Source organism: Carassius carassius, chromosome 27, assembly GCF_963082965.1.
Source record: "Carassius carassius chromosome 27, fCarCar2.1, whole genome shotgun sequence".
NCBI lineage: Eukaryota > Metazoa > Chordata > Actinopteri > Cypriniformes > Cyprinidae > Carassius > Carassius carassius.
This window is the reverse complement of record NC_081781.1, coordinates 8,908,667-8,922,337: the sequence shown is the minus strand read 5'-3', so window position 1 is coordinate 8,922,337 and position 13,671 is coordinate 8,908,667. Positions and strand designations below refer to the sequence as shown.

Below are 13,671 nucleotides of genomic sequence, written 5' to 3'. Positions count from 1 at the left end.
ACAATAATACACAAGTAGTTCACACAACTCCAGTCCATCAGTCAATGCCTTGTGAAGTGAAAAGCTGCATGTTTATAAGAAACAAAGCAATCATAAAGATGTTTTTCAATTTCAAACCATTATCCATAATATTGCTTTCTCCAAATATGTTCTAATGAAGAAACAAACTCATCAATATCTTGGCCTGAGGGTGAGTACATTTTCAGTGAATTTGTATTTGTGGGTGCACCTTTAAAGGATCAGTATTACATAATAGTTGAAATGAGACTTGTACAAGAAAATGCAAGGCAATATAAAACTGATACGGTGAACAAGTTAAGCCTGTTAATACATGGATTTTCATCCTTTTTATAAATAATGCTGCTCTCTAGAATAATTGATTCTGGTTGGTCGATGGCAGCATCCTGCAATCCAATATTTTCATATAATGTCCACTAGTATCACATCTAGTACATAAACAGTGATTCACTTTTTGTATCACTTTGCAGTCTCTTCTCAGTTCAAAAGTCAAATTCATATTTCATGTCTATTTATTTATTTAGGTAAATATGTTTCACTCACTCTAAGAAAATGTCTAATTTTTAGTTAATTTATTTTTTATCAAAGATCAGTGTATTACGTTGGTGCATATTGTAAGACAGAGCTGACTGACTGAACATCAGATCCAAATAAGAGATAACCAAAGTTGGATAATCTTAAATAAGTCATATAACTGCAGATGCTGTATCAATGCTGAGTCTCTCATAGTTATATTTTAGAGAATGTTATAAGGATTCCTTTGTAACAGCAGAGCACAAACATGTTTTAAGAGACTGCTGAGTCACCAGTCGAATCCATTGCAGAATCGTGCAACCCCTCCCTTCAATAGCCCTCCTCCTCACTTTCGCACTTTATTCTTCTCTCTGGAATGTGTTCACTCCCTCCATCCCCCTCTTTTCCATTCCCATCTACACCCACACACTCCCGCCCCAACTTTTTCTGTCTCTTTATCTCTGTCAGCACCCCCTGCCCAGTTTTCTCTGTGCTCTCTCTCTTGCTCTCTTTCACTCTCCTCTCTCTGGTTTAATTAAGGGGGAAATGAGTCTGTGAGTGACGTGTCAGAGAGCATAGTCTAGTCACAAAGAGAGTTGATAATGCAACTACTAATTCTCTCCTGCTGCCTCTGTTCCAAAGGTGCAAAAACAGCAGCAGCAAAGTCAAATGCTACCGATGAAAAGTTTTTTTTTTTTTTTTTTTTTTAAAGCTTCACTTTAATCTCAACATTACAAAAAAGAGGCAACTGAGAGGGAAAGAAATCTGCAAGAACTGCAGTGTTTCAAGTTAAGTGAAATTTCATGACAAGCAACTGTGATGTTCACTATAAATATATTTTAAGAGAAAATAACTCAAGATGTGTTGCAAGCTACTTCACAGATCACAGAAAATCACAGATTCAATTTTGAATAATAATATAATAATACTTATATTAACAAAATTTCTATGCAAACTGAAATGCCGTAATATAATGTTACATTCTCCACAGTATACATATGAATGGCAGTCAATGGAAAGACAAGTGTAGTGTGACCGGCCCTTTATTGCAGGAGCAACTAGTTTAGCTTTTGCAAGTCATTCATCGCGTTTTTAGGTGTCCTTGCTGTAGCAGTGTGTCCTGATGGTTTTGCAGGTTTTTTATTTTTATTTTATTTTGTTCTCCAGAGGGGTTTTTCTAATAAGCGTGTTTAGTCATTGTCACATGGCTTCCTGACATAACAAGTAAGGTTAACCTCATTGTGAGGTTAAGTAAAATAGTTTTTACCACATTGCACATTACTCTCTGGACTGAGCAAAATAAGGATACACTCTAGACAAAAAAGGTGCTTCAAAAGGTTCTTCTCAGCGAATGTCATAGAAGAACCATTTTTGGTTCAACAAAGAGCCATTCAGTCAAAGGTTCTTTAGAGAACCATCTCTTTCTTACCTTTTTATAATCTGAAGAACCAGATTCTTCAGATGTTAATAAAGTTTCTTTATGGAACCATTTAGACGAAAAAGTTCCTTATGGCATCGTGAAGCACTTTTATTTATAAGAGTATAAGTGTGAAAATTCCTTTTCTGATTGGCTTACAAGTTCTGCCATTTGGCTAATGGCTGAGAGTATCCTGTCTCTGGTGCTTGCAGTGCTGACATGCAGTGTAATGTGCAATATTTTAATCTTTAAAAAACATATTTAGGATTTGTAATAATATTGACATTCTGACTGAGTTAACGAATAAACCTTAAATAAACAAAGCTAAATTTAACAAAAATAAAAATGCACCTTCTCTACTCTTTGTGAGAGAAAATGCCACAAACTGAAAAGATATACTATGTTCCCACTGTACAGTACATCATCAAACAATTGTTTCACTTTCATGTTTGCTTTTCCCAACAGACAAAAAAGTTCTGGAATACTCAGACCAAATTAGATTGGACGGGTTTTGTTATTCTTATCATCTCAACATTCGCAAGCTGCAGCCAAACAATGTTTCACGGCAGGTGCTAAATTTGATTTGAGCCTCTCCTCCCTAACAGATTTCTATTAAACGTCGCTGACGTCAAAGCGGACGCCATCTTTGTCGAGGGCAGAGCAGCTCTCCATTGAGAAAGAACACGCGCATTGCCGTTGCAGCAGTTCAGTCCCTACATAGGGGGGTTGATGGTGCTTCGCTGTTGAAATTCGCATAGAGACACATCATTACTGACGGTCGTCCACCGACTACGGGACCAGGTAAGCTTTATTTCAAGAAGGAGATGAGGAAAGGATTTGATGCGATTGTTTTTTGTCTTTCTTTTAAATTTGTTTGTAAAAAAAAAAGTGGTTGCCTTGAAGTCGCAGCGCAGGCAAGAGCAACAGTGGATGTTTTTTTTGTCAAAATGCAGTGCGAAAACTGGATAATTAAAAGAAATCCGTAACCTTTCATTTTGAATATCCGTTTAAATTTAAGCTTGATTCGCTTTTTGGAGGATGTCAGGTTTAAGGAAAATCTTGTGAGGTTCTCGTGTGTTGGATGCAGTACGATGTGGGCGGTTTCCGCGTTTCAGCACCATGGACAGAGACTGCATTTGCTCCACTGCGTTTCTGTCCTGAATTCACATCCAGCTCCTGCAGCTGAATTACCATTATATGTCTGGCAAAGTTTTACGCAGAGGCGCCGTCTAAATAATGGTTGATTTTACCAGATGTTTAAGAGACGCAGACAGGTTTTTACAAAAGACCCTGTTGACGTTATAGCATCAGGGCATTAATCACTGAAATGATAGCGAAAACTTACGCCTAGTTGTTTTATTTTGCAGCAGCATTTTATAACCAGATCGGCTCTTGTTGCTTTGCCTGCCAGATTATTATTTTTATTTGTTTGTCTCTGAATATATTATTAATAATGGTTCGATGGCATCGGGTGAGGATTTACCTAAAGCGATCAGCGATTGATAGTGGGGGAGGTCAATATGGCAAACTGCGACAGAGTGGTCAATAATTAATGTATGTGTTGCAGAGAAATCAATGTGGGGAAAGTCAGATAGGTTGAAACTTATTTAACTGAACAGATATATTCGTTGTCTGCAGATGTTTATTAGGACCAAATCATTTCAACCTTGGTGTATGTAGGTGATGAGGCAGCGGTAATGATCAATGCGTGTCTTCCTGGTGGTGGACGATGGGCGGGGGCTTGAGCAGAGACGAGCGGGGGCGGATGCTGGAGATACCCTCACTGACAATGAGAAATCATAGAAGAATTGCACGGTTCCATAAAAGATTATTTAAGTACTGAGGAAGACATTTTTGGGGGAAAAAAGGCGTGTGTTGCCAAATAATTAGATCATTTTAGATTTTTACAGACAGGCAGGGTAATACAATAATTGTCATTAATTATACAATTTCTTTTAACATATTTCATTAATTCATCTATTTTTTATTATTATTTTTTTTACATAGGCTATATATAAAATACCACAGACTACAACTAAACTGAGTTACACGTTGTCGTATGAACAACAAGTCAGTAACAGGCCTATACTGATTTAAGTCTCACGAGACTAAACATAGCAACATAACACAGTAACATGACGAAAGTAATAACTTCCTGTTCAGAAACTGCTCCAACTGATTTTTAATTTGAGTCATAAAGAACTGACTCATGAGAGTCAGACATGTCGCGCTGTTGAGCCACTAAAAAGAACCGAATCACATGAATCGTTAGATCGGGAATCGATCTACACTCATCGCGCTGTATGTAATTGAATCACTAAAAAGAATCGACTCGTATTGGTTTGGGAATCGATTGATCTACAATTGTACGTTTTTGATTCGCTAAAAAGAACCGGCTCACAAAAGTCATTCGTAATCGCTCTACATTCAACAGCAGAGTTGAATAACATAGCATTTTAGTTTTATAACCACACTGGCGTCTGAGAGCCGTTAACGGAACAGAATGTGTCGAAAATAAAAATCGAACGGCTCTTCGTTCCAAACCCTGTGCGGTGCAGATTCAACTTCGCTCCCAAACCCAAAGCCATTTTTGCCTTATGACACATCCTCACGTGTAAAACACATTCTGGCTGACAGAATGTACCGATTACACAATAGTATTATCGCGTAAAATCCCTACATTAGCCGGATGTCCGTTACAACCCGAAATATCATCTAATCATCCAGTTAGTGCAGTGTGACTTGGGCATGTTAAGATACTGCAGAAGAGCTCTTTTTTTCTGTCACGTGCCTTCATCTTGCACCTGCTCTAAAGCCACGGTATTGTTTCTAATCACGACTGTTTTTGGCCACCCTTCTGTTGTTGTAAGGTTAGTAAATGCGCGTGCTGTTCCTGAGCATATACGAGCAACGAAAATGATAGCTACTTTACTACAATGAGCGGAGCATTGGGTTTCGCTGTTCCGGTCTGTATTTGTCTTGCGGCGGTTGTGAGAGACAGGTTGGCACGCTTCTGTTGTTGAATCTGATGGCTTAATGCGGATTATTATGGCTTGACTGCAGAGCGCAGGGCGGCAGGGATGTTCCCTGAATAAGTGGTGACTCACGCGATACAAGACCGCGATTCATCCTGATTTATCGATTCCCATTGCTACTTAATATTATAAACATACCTGATCTTAATACATTATATAATTTATAACATGTAATGTAAATACAATTTAGTAGTCCATACATTTAACATAAAAGATGTAGTGATTTATCAATATAGCCTACTTGTGGATTGTTATGGCTTGTTTATGCAAGGATAAACAATTGTACCCAAAGTCTAAATTATAGGTTCAGGTTTATTATATGTATTTTTGAGCAGCAAATGTTCACAGATTCCAACTTTAACAAATGGCTGAGCTCAGTCGGGATCATTCACTTAAACAAATCCTGCAAACCAATTAATTTGTCATCTGGAAATTGTTTCATCAAATCTCGACACAGAGACAGCAAAGTGCTTTATTATGGTTGCTTCAATGTCTTAATTAATCACTGTATCAATGAAATGTTGTGATAGATATAATGAAAAAAGAAAGCCCAAAGCTTTACCAATAACCTGATATGGGAAACTGCAATGTTGTTGTCAGTAACACATACAACTATCACCGTAAAGTGCTTGATTCCATATTCCCAATTACATGTAGCCTTTTAACACAAAATTGTTTTAGATTAAAGAACCAGCTGGGTCAAATATGAGAGCTGATTGGCAAAATTAAAAAGACAGGCCAGTCTTGAATCTAGCTTCCAATAACATGGGCCGAAGTACAAAATGGCTTCCGGATATCTCTGCGACAGTCCTGCACATGTGCACTTGGTTGAACACTCACAGATTGAAAATATGGTCAAATGCATCACAAGAGCATAAAAGGCAAAGACAGCAATGGATGAAAAGATGAGCAATGGGAAGAGGGGGGATAATGTTGGCAGAGAAGAAAAATAGGCAGATAACAGACGTCAGAAGAGGGCGGCTGAGAATGAGAGGAAAAAAGACAAGATACCTCCAAGAATTAGCTTGTATGATGCATAATGACTGCAGAAAGAAGCCCCCTCATGGCAAACATCTCAGCCTGTAAACTCTGCCCACACAGGTGGGTTTTCCCTCCACCATCTGCAAATATCAATAGTGCTGGAGGTTTCTGAGGGCGGAAAGAGAAGCATCATAAATCAGCATAAGGACTGACGCTGTCCTCTCTCTGAGAACACAATTTTTGAGAGGTCACAGTGGTTAATAAGTGCAGTCTTAAACTTACTGAATAAAAATGAGATTAAGCAAAGGATTAAGAGCTAGCTGATGTAACTTACTGTAGTTTGTACTTGTCACATAATACTGAAAGAACTGAAGCAATGTGGTGTGTACTGCATTTGACACCTAGTCCATGAAAATGTTAATATAAGACCTTATTTTTGTGGTTGTTACAATATGGAAATAATATGCTATCCTGAGTAATGCAGTTGTTTTAAATATGTCTGGTTTAATGCATGATGAAAATGACTTTTCTAACCTGCGCCATTTGTCTTTGCTATGCATCTTAATGTTTGTGCCATATCAGATGGACATTTTATGCATTTGGCTACTTTTGCAAGCTGTTAGTGTGAGCAATTTGGACGAATGTTATGGCATCTGTTCATTTGCTCATAGCTGCAGTCTGAAGCCATTTTAGAAATGTAGCTCTCTCAGAGTACTGAGAGTTCATGTAATGAAGTTTTCTACAGCATGGCACAGACAGATGAGATCATGCAGATGATTCATTCTTTCTCAGTTTACATGTAAAGATTAAGCATTCTGATTCCATTAAAGTGGAATCGTATTTCAGTATTAAGTAGCATGCTATAGTAAACACTACTTGGAAATCCAATATTAGCCTTTTGCTTCATGTTTGCATATTTCTTTTCAGGATTATTTGACTGCTGACCCATGTTTGAAATGTCAAACAGTCATTTGATAACAATACACACTGGCTCATTTAAGTCATTCAATAGGATGGAGAAAGACAAATTAGCTATAGTTGAAGTATTAACGCATGTATTTTCTCTCTTTGATTGTCAATCACTGATGTTTCTCATTCAGAAAAAAAAACCAAATCCTTTCTATTGTCTACACTATATGTGAATGTAGCTGAGCTATATGTTTACGTAGCACTATATCATTTTCGGTTCAACCAACTCTGAGTTTAAACTTGAACTCTGAGTTGACTTACCCTGAGATGGGAAACTTTTCGGTTACAGAACAGCTGAAATGAGTTGGTTCAATCAACTCTAAATTGACTGACTCTGAGTTAAGCGCGTGCACCACTACTATAAAAAGCCAGTATCAATGGAGCGCCGATATTACGATTCACCATGCATGGCAACAGCTCCGCCAAAAATCCATCTGCATACTTCAGACTCGATACAAATGTAATTCTTATCAGTGTTATAATATCACAGGTGAAAACTGGCTGTGATATATTCTATTTACCATGTAAAAGTAGCAGTTCTTTGCAACAGGCTAAGTGTAAATAATAATTAGATGCTAGTTATACTTTATACTGGCAGATACATTTGCACCACAGTATTGTTATACATTAACAGGATGCAATAATAACATATTGTAAATGATTATATTTATTACAATTATAAATAGTTGTATCATTATTAAACACTCGTTAGGCACTTTACTTCCACTTTTAGAATATTTTGTTCATTTTTATTGAAAATAAATTCTAATGTGACATGTGATGGGAAAAGTGAGAAGAATGAGCTCGGCAAAAGCCAGACTCTAACTCAATCAATCGCGTTACAAGCTAGTTTCCGTGCCAAAAACATTACTGCCTAGTGCCTACACCACTGAAGCTGTTATTCACATGTCATATTTAACCTTATGTGTCGATGGAGGGCGGAGCTACAGTAGATTTGCTCTTAGTAATAGACACTTAGAATAAGGTTTACCATTTGCATTAAGATTATTTTTATTACCACACTGGCATATAAAATACACTTAATTTAGACCCCCTCCAGGAAACAAGATTTTTTCTTTTTCAAAACTGCATCAGAGCATTTGCTGCCGTATCAACACATAATCATCCATATCGATACGCGAATCAGCAAGGAATGCATCACAATATATTGCTGTATTGATATTTTGAACAGTGCCATTTAAAGCCTTGTTCCATGTGCCCCTTTTATACTTTGAGCACCTGCCCCTCCAAAGGTCTCTGCACGGCCCTGACTATATGCAAGAAATGATTTTGTGGCATTCACTGTTTTTGATTATACATATTCCAAAAATGGAAAATGGACCATTTAGATGGACCATTTTACATGTTTAACAATATTTATGCTTATACAAGAAAAATCATGTGCTAATGAAGTAAGAAAAATTGATAAATTTATGAATAGAATACTCATGAGCTATTCTGTTCAATCAGTTACTGGTGCTTTCAAGAAGATTTTTTTAAATTAATAATTTAATTTAATTGTTTATTTAATAACAAATGTCACAACCACATGATACCATCAGTGCAGTTTATGAGATTTTCATATAAATTACTTTTGCTGGAACCCAATTCGCCTTTGATGCCTTTAAAGGGACATATTGTGGAAATGCAATATGAGAATGTAAGGATGCCAATCAAAAAAGAATGTCAAAGGAATGCAGTTAAAAACAGATCTTCTGCAGGTGTGAGAAAGTCTGAATGTTGTTGTTTTTAGTGGGTCTGTTTATATAGAAATAGATCATTGATAGCTTCCTCTGCTGCTTTCTGATCACCATTTCAAGTTGCAATAAAACGGAAAGGTCACACTCAAACAGACTGCATAGCCAGCCCTCCAATCCTTGCCCTGTCAAACTCATCACTTCATCACTCATCATCTCGCCAAGAACCTTGGAGCCAGATGGGGAGGCGAAATGGAACAGGGTGTCGGGTGGGGAACACAGTGTCTGCTTTAATGGCCGTGTTGTTTATAAATCCATCCTGGGGCTTCCCATGAGAGGGAGTCTGACTCTGAGGTTTACAGAAGGTGAGGAGGGAGGGCTCTCTGCAATAGGACCTGATGCCGTTGCTGTAGAGCTGAACATAAATGGGCTTGTGAAATGGACTCTGTCAAATCAATTGCATTGTTTGTTGGATCTCGCTTAATCAAAAAGACCCTACAACCCAGTGTAAACGGGGGAGATAGATTTGGTTCTAAGGCTGCTGCAGTCGTTCTAGTTTATGGAACAGCAATATGAGTGCGTAGTGCAGAAACTTCAAGGAAGAATATTCTGTATGCAGCCGCATGCACACTGGAATGTATCATTTGGATTAATACTAATGACCGTCACAGATCACAGGCCTAATGATTTTCTGTTAGAGAGTTTATGGTCTGTTGATTATTTTGCAGCATTCACTATGTACATATTAAAAAAAAGCACCTTAAGTTGGTCCTGCTGTAAATATCTAATCTAATATATCTGTAATATATTATTAGTATTTTTTGAAATAGCACTTTTCACTTTATTTACTGTTTCAAAGTATCATTAAAACAATCAGTACCTTATTTGAGCATAAATATAACAGAATTTAATAAAATGTATGCCTAAACAATAAGAATAATGTTCTATAGATGTAAGAAAAATTCAAGACATGTTCTTATCTTAATATCTTTTTTTAGATGTTAAATTATCTTACATTTATTTAATTCCAAGGATTAGAAAATAAATGAAGAGTTCAGATGCAAAAGACTCTAAGTGCCATCAAAAATGTGCATTTTTGAGCATTTTTATCGGGCTCCTACGTTTAGGTTCAGAAATTTTACTCTTGCAATTAATGTGAAATAACTGAACATAAATATAGGAGCCTGATAAAAATGCTAATTTTAGAAGAACATTTTTGCATCTGAACTCTTTAAAAAAAAAATTTGCATTGTAGATGAGATGGAAGCCATGAAGCCCAAATCCTTAGACGTCTGGTGGAGTATTTCTAATTCACTGCAGTATAATCAAATTTGAACTATACTATTCTGGGGACTTTTTTATCTTATAATGAATTTTCCACATGGTCTACATGATTATCCATGTAAGACCTAAATAAAAAAAAACATTTTACCATTTATATGCTGTTGTGGGAGGCCTCTAATACAGAAATAAATGAGTTATAACATTTTTTATATTTTATTACTTTTTTAGTGAAATCTTGTAATATTACAACATTGGGCCTTTTGGGTAGCAGAATTTCAGTGATTTTACTAACTGTCTGAACAAACTTTTCTATTTCTATATATTATATGCATGATTTGTACAAGGAGTGTGAACAGTGGCATGTGTTAGCAGAGCTCTGGAATCTCTCCACTCAATCCACACGCTTAGGCCTGTCCTCATCTGGTTGTATTGCCTTGTGAATAATAAGCCATTGCAATAGTTTACAATAGAGGCCAGCTTCATCTGTTACTCTATGGTTTTCAATCAAGGACAAGGTGGAGACAAATGGGAGCATTAATGAACTCAGGGACCTCTCTAAAAAATGCATAACCTGCTGCAGTTTATATTGTTTATAATTGTTCAAGTAAATGTAACTGCAACTGTTGACGTGTATTTATTACACTGAAAAATGTTTACTAAGAAACTACTGGTAAATGTTACAAATAATAATGAAAAAATAAAATAAAAAAAGTAACAGATTGATTTAAATGTGAAATTTTTAAATAGAAATACAGAAATAGTATTTTCTTGTTTTGTTTAAAACGTAATTGATTTATTTTTTACATTGTACATTGAATGTGCTTTCTGGTGGTATGAGAAAACCATGCTAAGCTGTTGATTTATTGAGGTATATGGTTTGATGGCAATCTCAGATGTGCATCAATTTGCCAAGCATGAATAACATATGGCAAAAATCAATTTTTTGTCTTTTTTCTGTCTTTGCATTGGTGCAATAGGATTCTCATAGAAAAACTAATTTTGAAACATGTCAAGCTCGATAACTCGCTCTACGAGAGTCAATCTGTTGCAACATACATAACACTGTAGAGGGGAAATACCATAACCCGATTTCAAAGGTAATCTCGTAAAACACGTCTGTTTTGCCTGACTCAGAGATTTAGAGGTCAGGCATGATAAGTTCATTCCATTTCCGGGGATATAAGGTGAAGTTAGCATTTAGCAAACCATGTGAGAGCAGCAACAGGATGGTTACTGATACAGTATTTAAACTTTAAGTTTTTGAGGAGGCCAGTTTTTGGTGCAGTAACTGAAGTGCTGCAGTGAAGGAAGAGGCTGCATGTTTCAAGAGAGAAAACAAAATGGCAGCCAGCTAAGAGTCGGAGGATGAGTGAGCACGCACACACACACACACACACACACACGTGCAGCAATTCTAAAAGAGCATGTGTTTGAACCATCGAGCTTCTCATTGTCTCGGTAAACAAACATACAGCTGCATACAATTTCCAGTATTACACAGTAACCTAATGGTCAATAAGTAATACTCTGGAGCCTAGTTCAGAAAGAAACTTGCTTCATTATGTTTACTGCTTTTAGAGCCATTATTGTAAAACTTTAGTCCAATTATTGTTCGACCTAAAATTTTGTATAATAAAAAATCATTTTTTTTTCATTTACAAACCAATCATTCTACTAAATATTTTATTGTCTCTTCCAATAATAACTCTCCCAAAATGTATTAAGTAATGTGCAATTATTATTTTAATCGCTAAACATCATAAAGAATGGAAATACATTAATATTGTACTCTTGGCACGAGGCCAAGCTTTAAAGTTTAAGGATCCCTGTTTTATTCACAAGCTTTTCCTGTTTACCAGTATTAATCTTCTTGTAATCCCTGTCTAGATATTTTGTTCAAACATATATTTTATATATTAATGTTCTATAGAGATGTTCACAGGTCTCATTGTCTAAATTTGAGTGCCTTAGAACTAGCTCACTTCATCTGCCATCATTCAACAAGCAGAAAATAATAAGAGTCATCAATTAAGCAGAAAGGAGAGCATTTTCATATTTGCATCATTTTTCTTCTATATTTAATGACTGGTAGTGCACTGGAAAAAAATAATATGAATAGTTACCACTCCCTAATGCATTATTAATAATCCTGGGATGTAGGCAAGAGCTACATTCATTTTGACCTGAAAGCAGAAGTGAACTGCAAAATTAATAAACTGAAAATACAAATAAAATAAAAGCCCAACCTTTTGACCCTTTGTTTACAGAACATCTGTTAACAGTTCACTAAATGAGGATCCCATTTGCTCAGTTCTCAGGCTTGCACTGATGTTAGCTTTTTGCATTGCTGCAGGTTTAGCTAACCGACCATGCAAAGGCCTGCTAATGGTGTCATTCATATTCATAATACAGCAAATAACATTATGTTTGCTCAGTTAAAAAAATGTGGAGGGAGAAGCAAATTTAAAGACTGTTTTTTAGTAGTAAAGAACAGTGTAGGAAGTAAAACACGAGTCCTGAGGTTTCACTGGCCTAGTTAAGACAATTTTCCAACGTTGTTTTGCTTTTCCACATGAAAAAATGGAGACAGCAAGACACCTCTTTGCTTTAGCCCATCATTATTTCTCTGATCTCTCAAATTGTTTTAAACTTTTAGCTTATTTCAGAAATACTGCCACAAAGAATTCATTATGATGTTCACTGACCTGACATTTTTATGCACTCATCAGAATCTGAACGAGTTCATTCATCAGAGGTTAAGCGAGGACATGCGAGAGACATTTCTGTATTGGTGTGTTTCACTGGCACCAGATAGGGCACCATGGCATATGGCACCACACTCAAATTCATCACAAATATGTTTCTATTACCCTGAGTGAGCCTGCATGAGTACACATCCTGGATGATGGGTTAATCAATTTTAGATTGGTGCTTCCTGAAAGCAAAAGCTGACATTCATTTCACTGGTTGAGATGGGAGTGTAATATTGCAGCCTTTAGAGTCTCTAGAGTATTTCACAGTAAAAGGTCAGGCAAGCGTGTTAAATTTAATCGCTTGAGTACAATTATACAATTAATGGAGGCAGTATCGCTCTTTAATACCTGCTTGGAATTCATTGGCTATTTCACTGAAAGTGTTGTGCATGGTTGAGTTGAATAATAAGTTAAGATATATAAATCCATATATTTGTATATTGCTTTTTCTTAAACAGAATTTAGTTACTTTTCTGTTTAAAGCAAGCATAAAAACAAAAATGTAAAAAAATACATATTTATTGCAAAAAATGTCTGTTCTTGTATATGAGCATGAGGGTTTGTAAAAACATGTTTTCCTTTTAACTGTGAATCAGGATGGCATCATTGCCCACATGCTTGTGCAGTTTAACACACACTCACAAGTATTCAGCAAGCTGTTCTTTCTAGACCCCTTGGGATATCTTGCTAACTGTCAAGCCAGTGTTTTCAGGAATATATCTGTCAAGCTCAGTTTCCATGACAGAGCAGGGACAAATGTCTCTTGGTACACCCAGAACCTCAGGGAAGAATTTAATCAGCTTAACACAGCAGCCAGCACCTCGGGCACCAAGAGAAGAGGCGATGGGCTCCTTAAGAGCAGACAGCGCCTACTGTCCATTTCATGACATTTAATTAGCATGTGTAAATGAAATGATTTTATTAGCTGTATGACTCTATGAATTTAACGTCTCTGGCTGTTTCTCTAAGGAAAACAGTACTGGTTTAGCATTGGATATATTGTC

The 13,671-nt window shown here is 36.4% G+C and overlaps 1 protein-coding gene across 2 annotated transcripts in view; it reads left to right on the top strand.

The window, feature by feature from the left end:
* The first annotated feature begins 2,610 nt into the window (after nucleotides 1-2,610).
* Nucleotides 2,611-13,671, top strand: part of snap25a (synaptosome associated protein 25a) — a 28,238-nt gene continuing 17,177 nt past the window's right edge. For both annotated transcript variants that reach the window (XM_059512499.1, XM_059512500.1), the window contains exon 1: nucleotides 2,611-2,749. The gene's annotated coding sequence lies outside the window, so the exon portion shown is untranslated. The remainder of the gene's footprint in view (nucleotides 2,750-13,671) is intronic.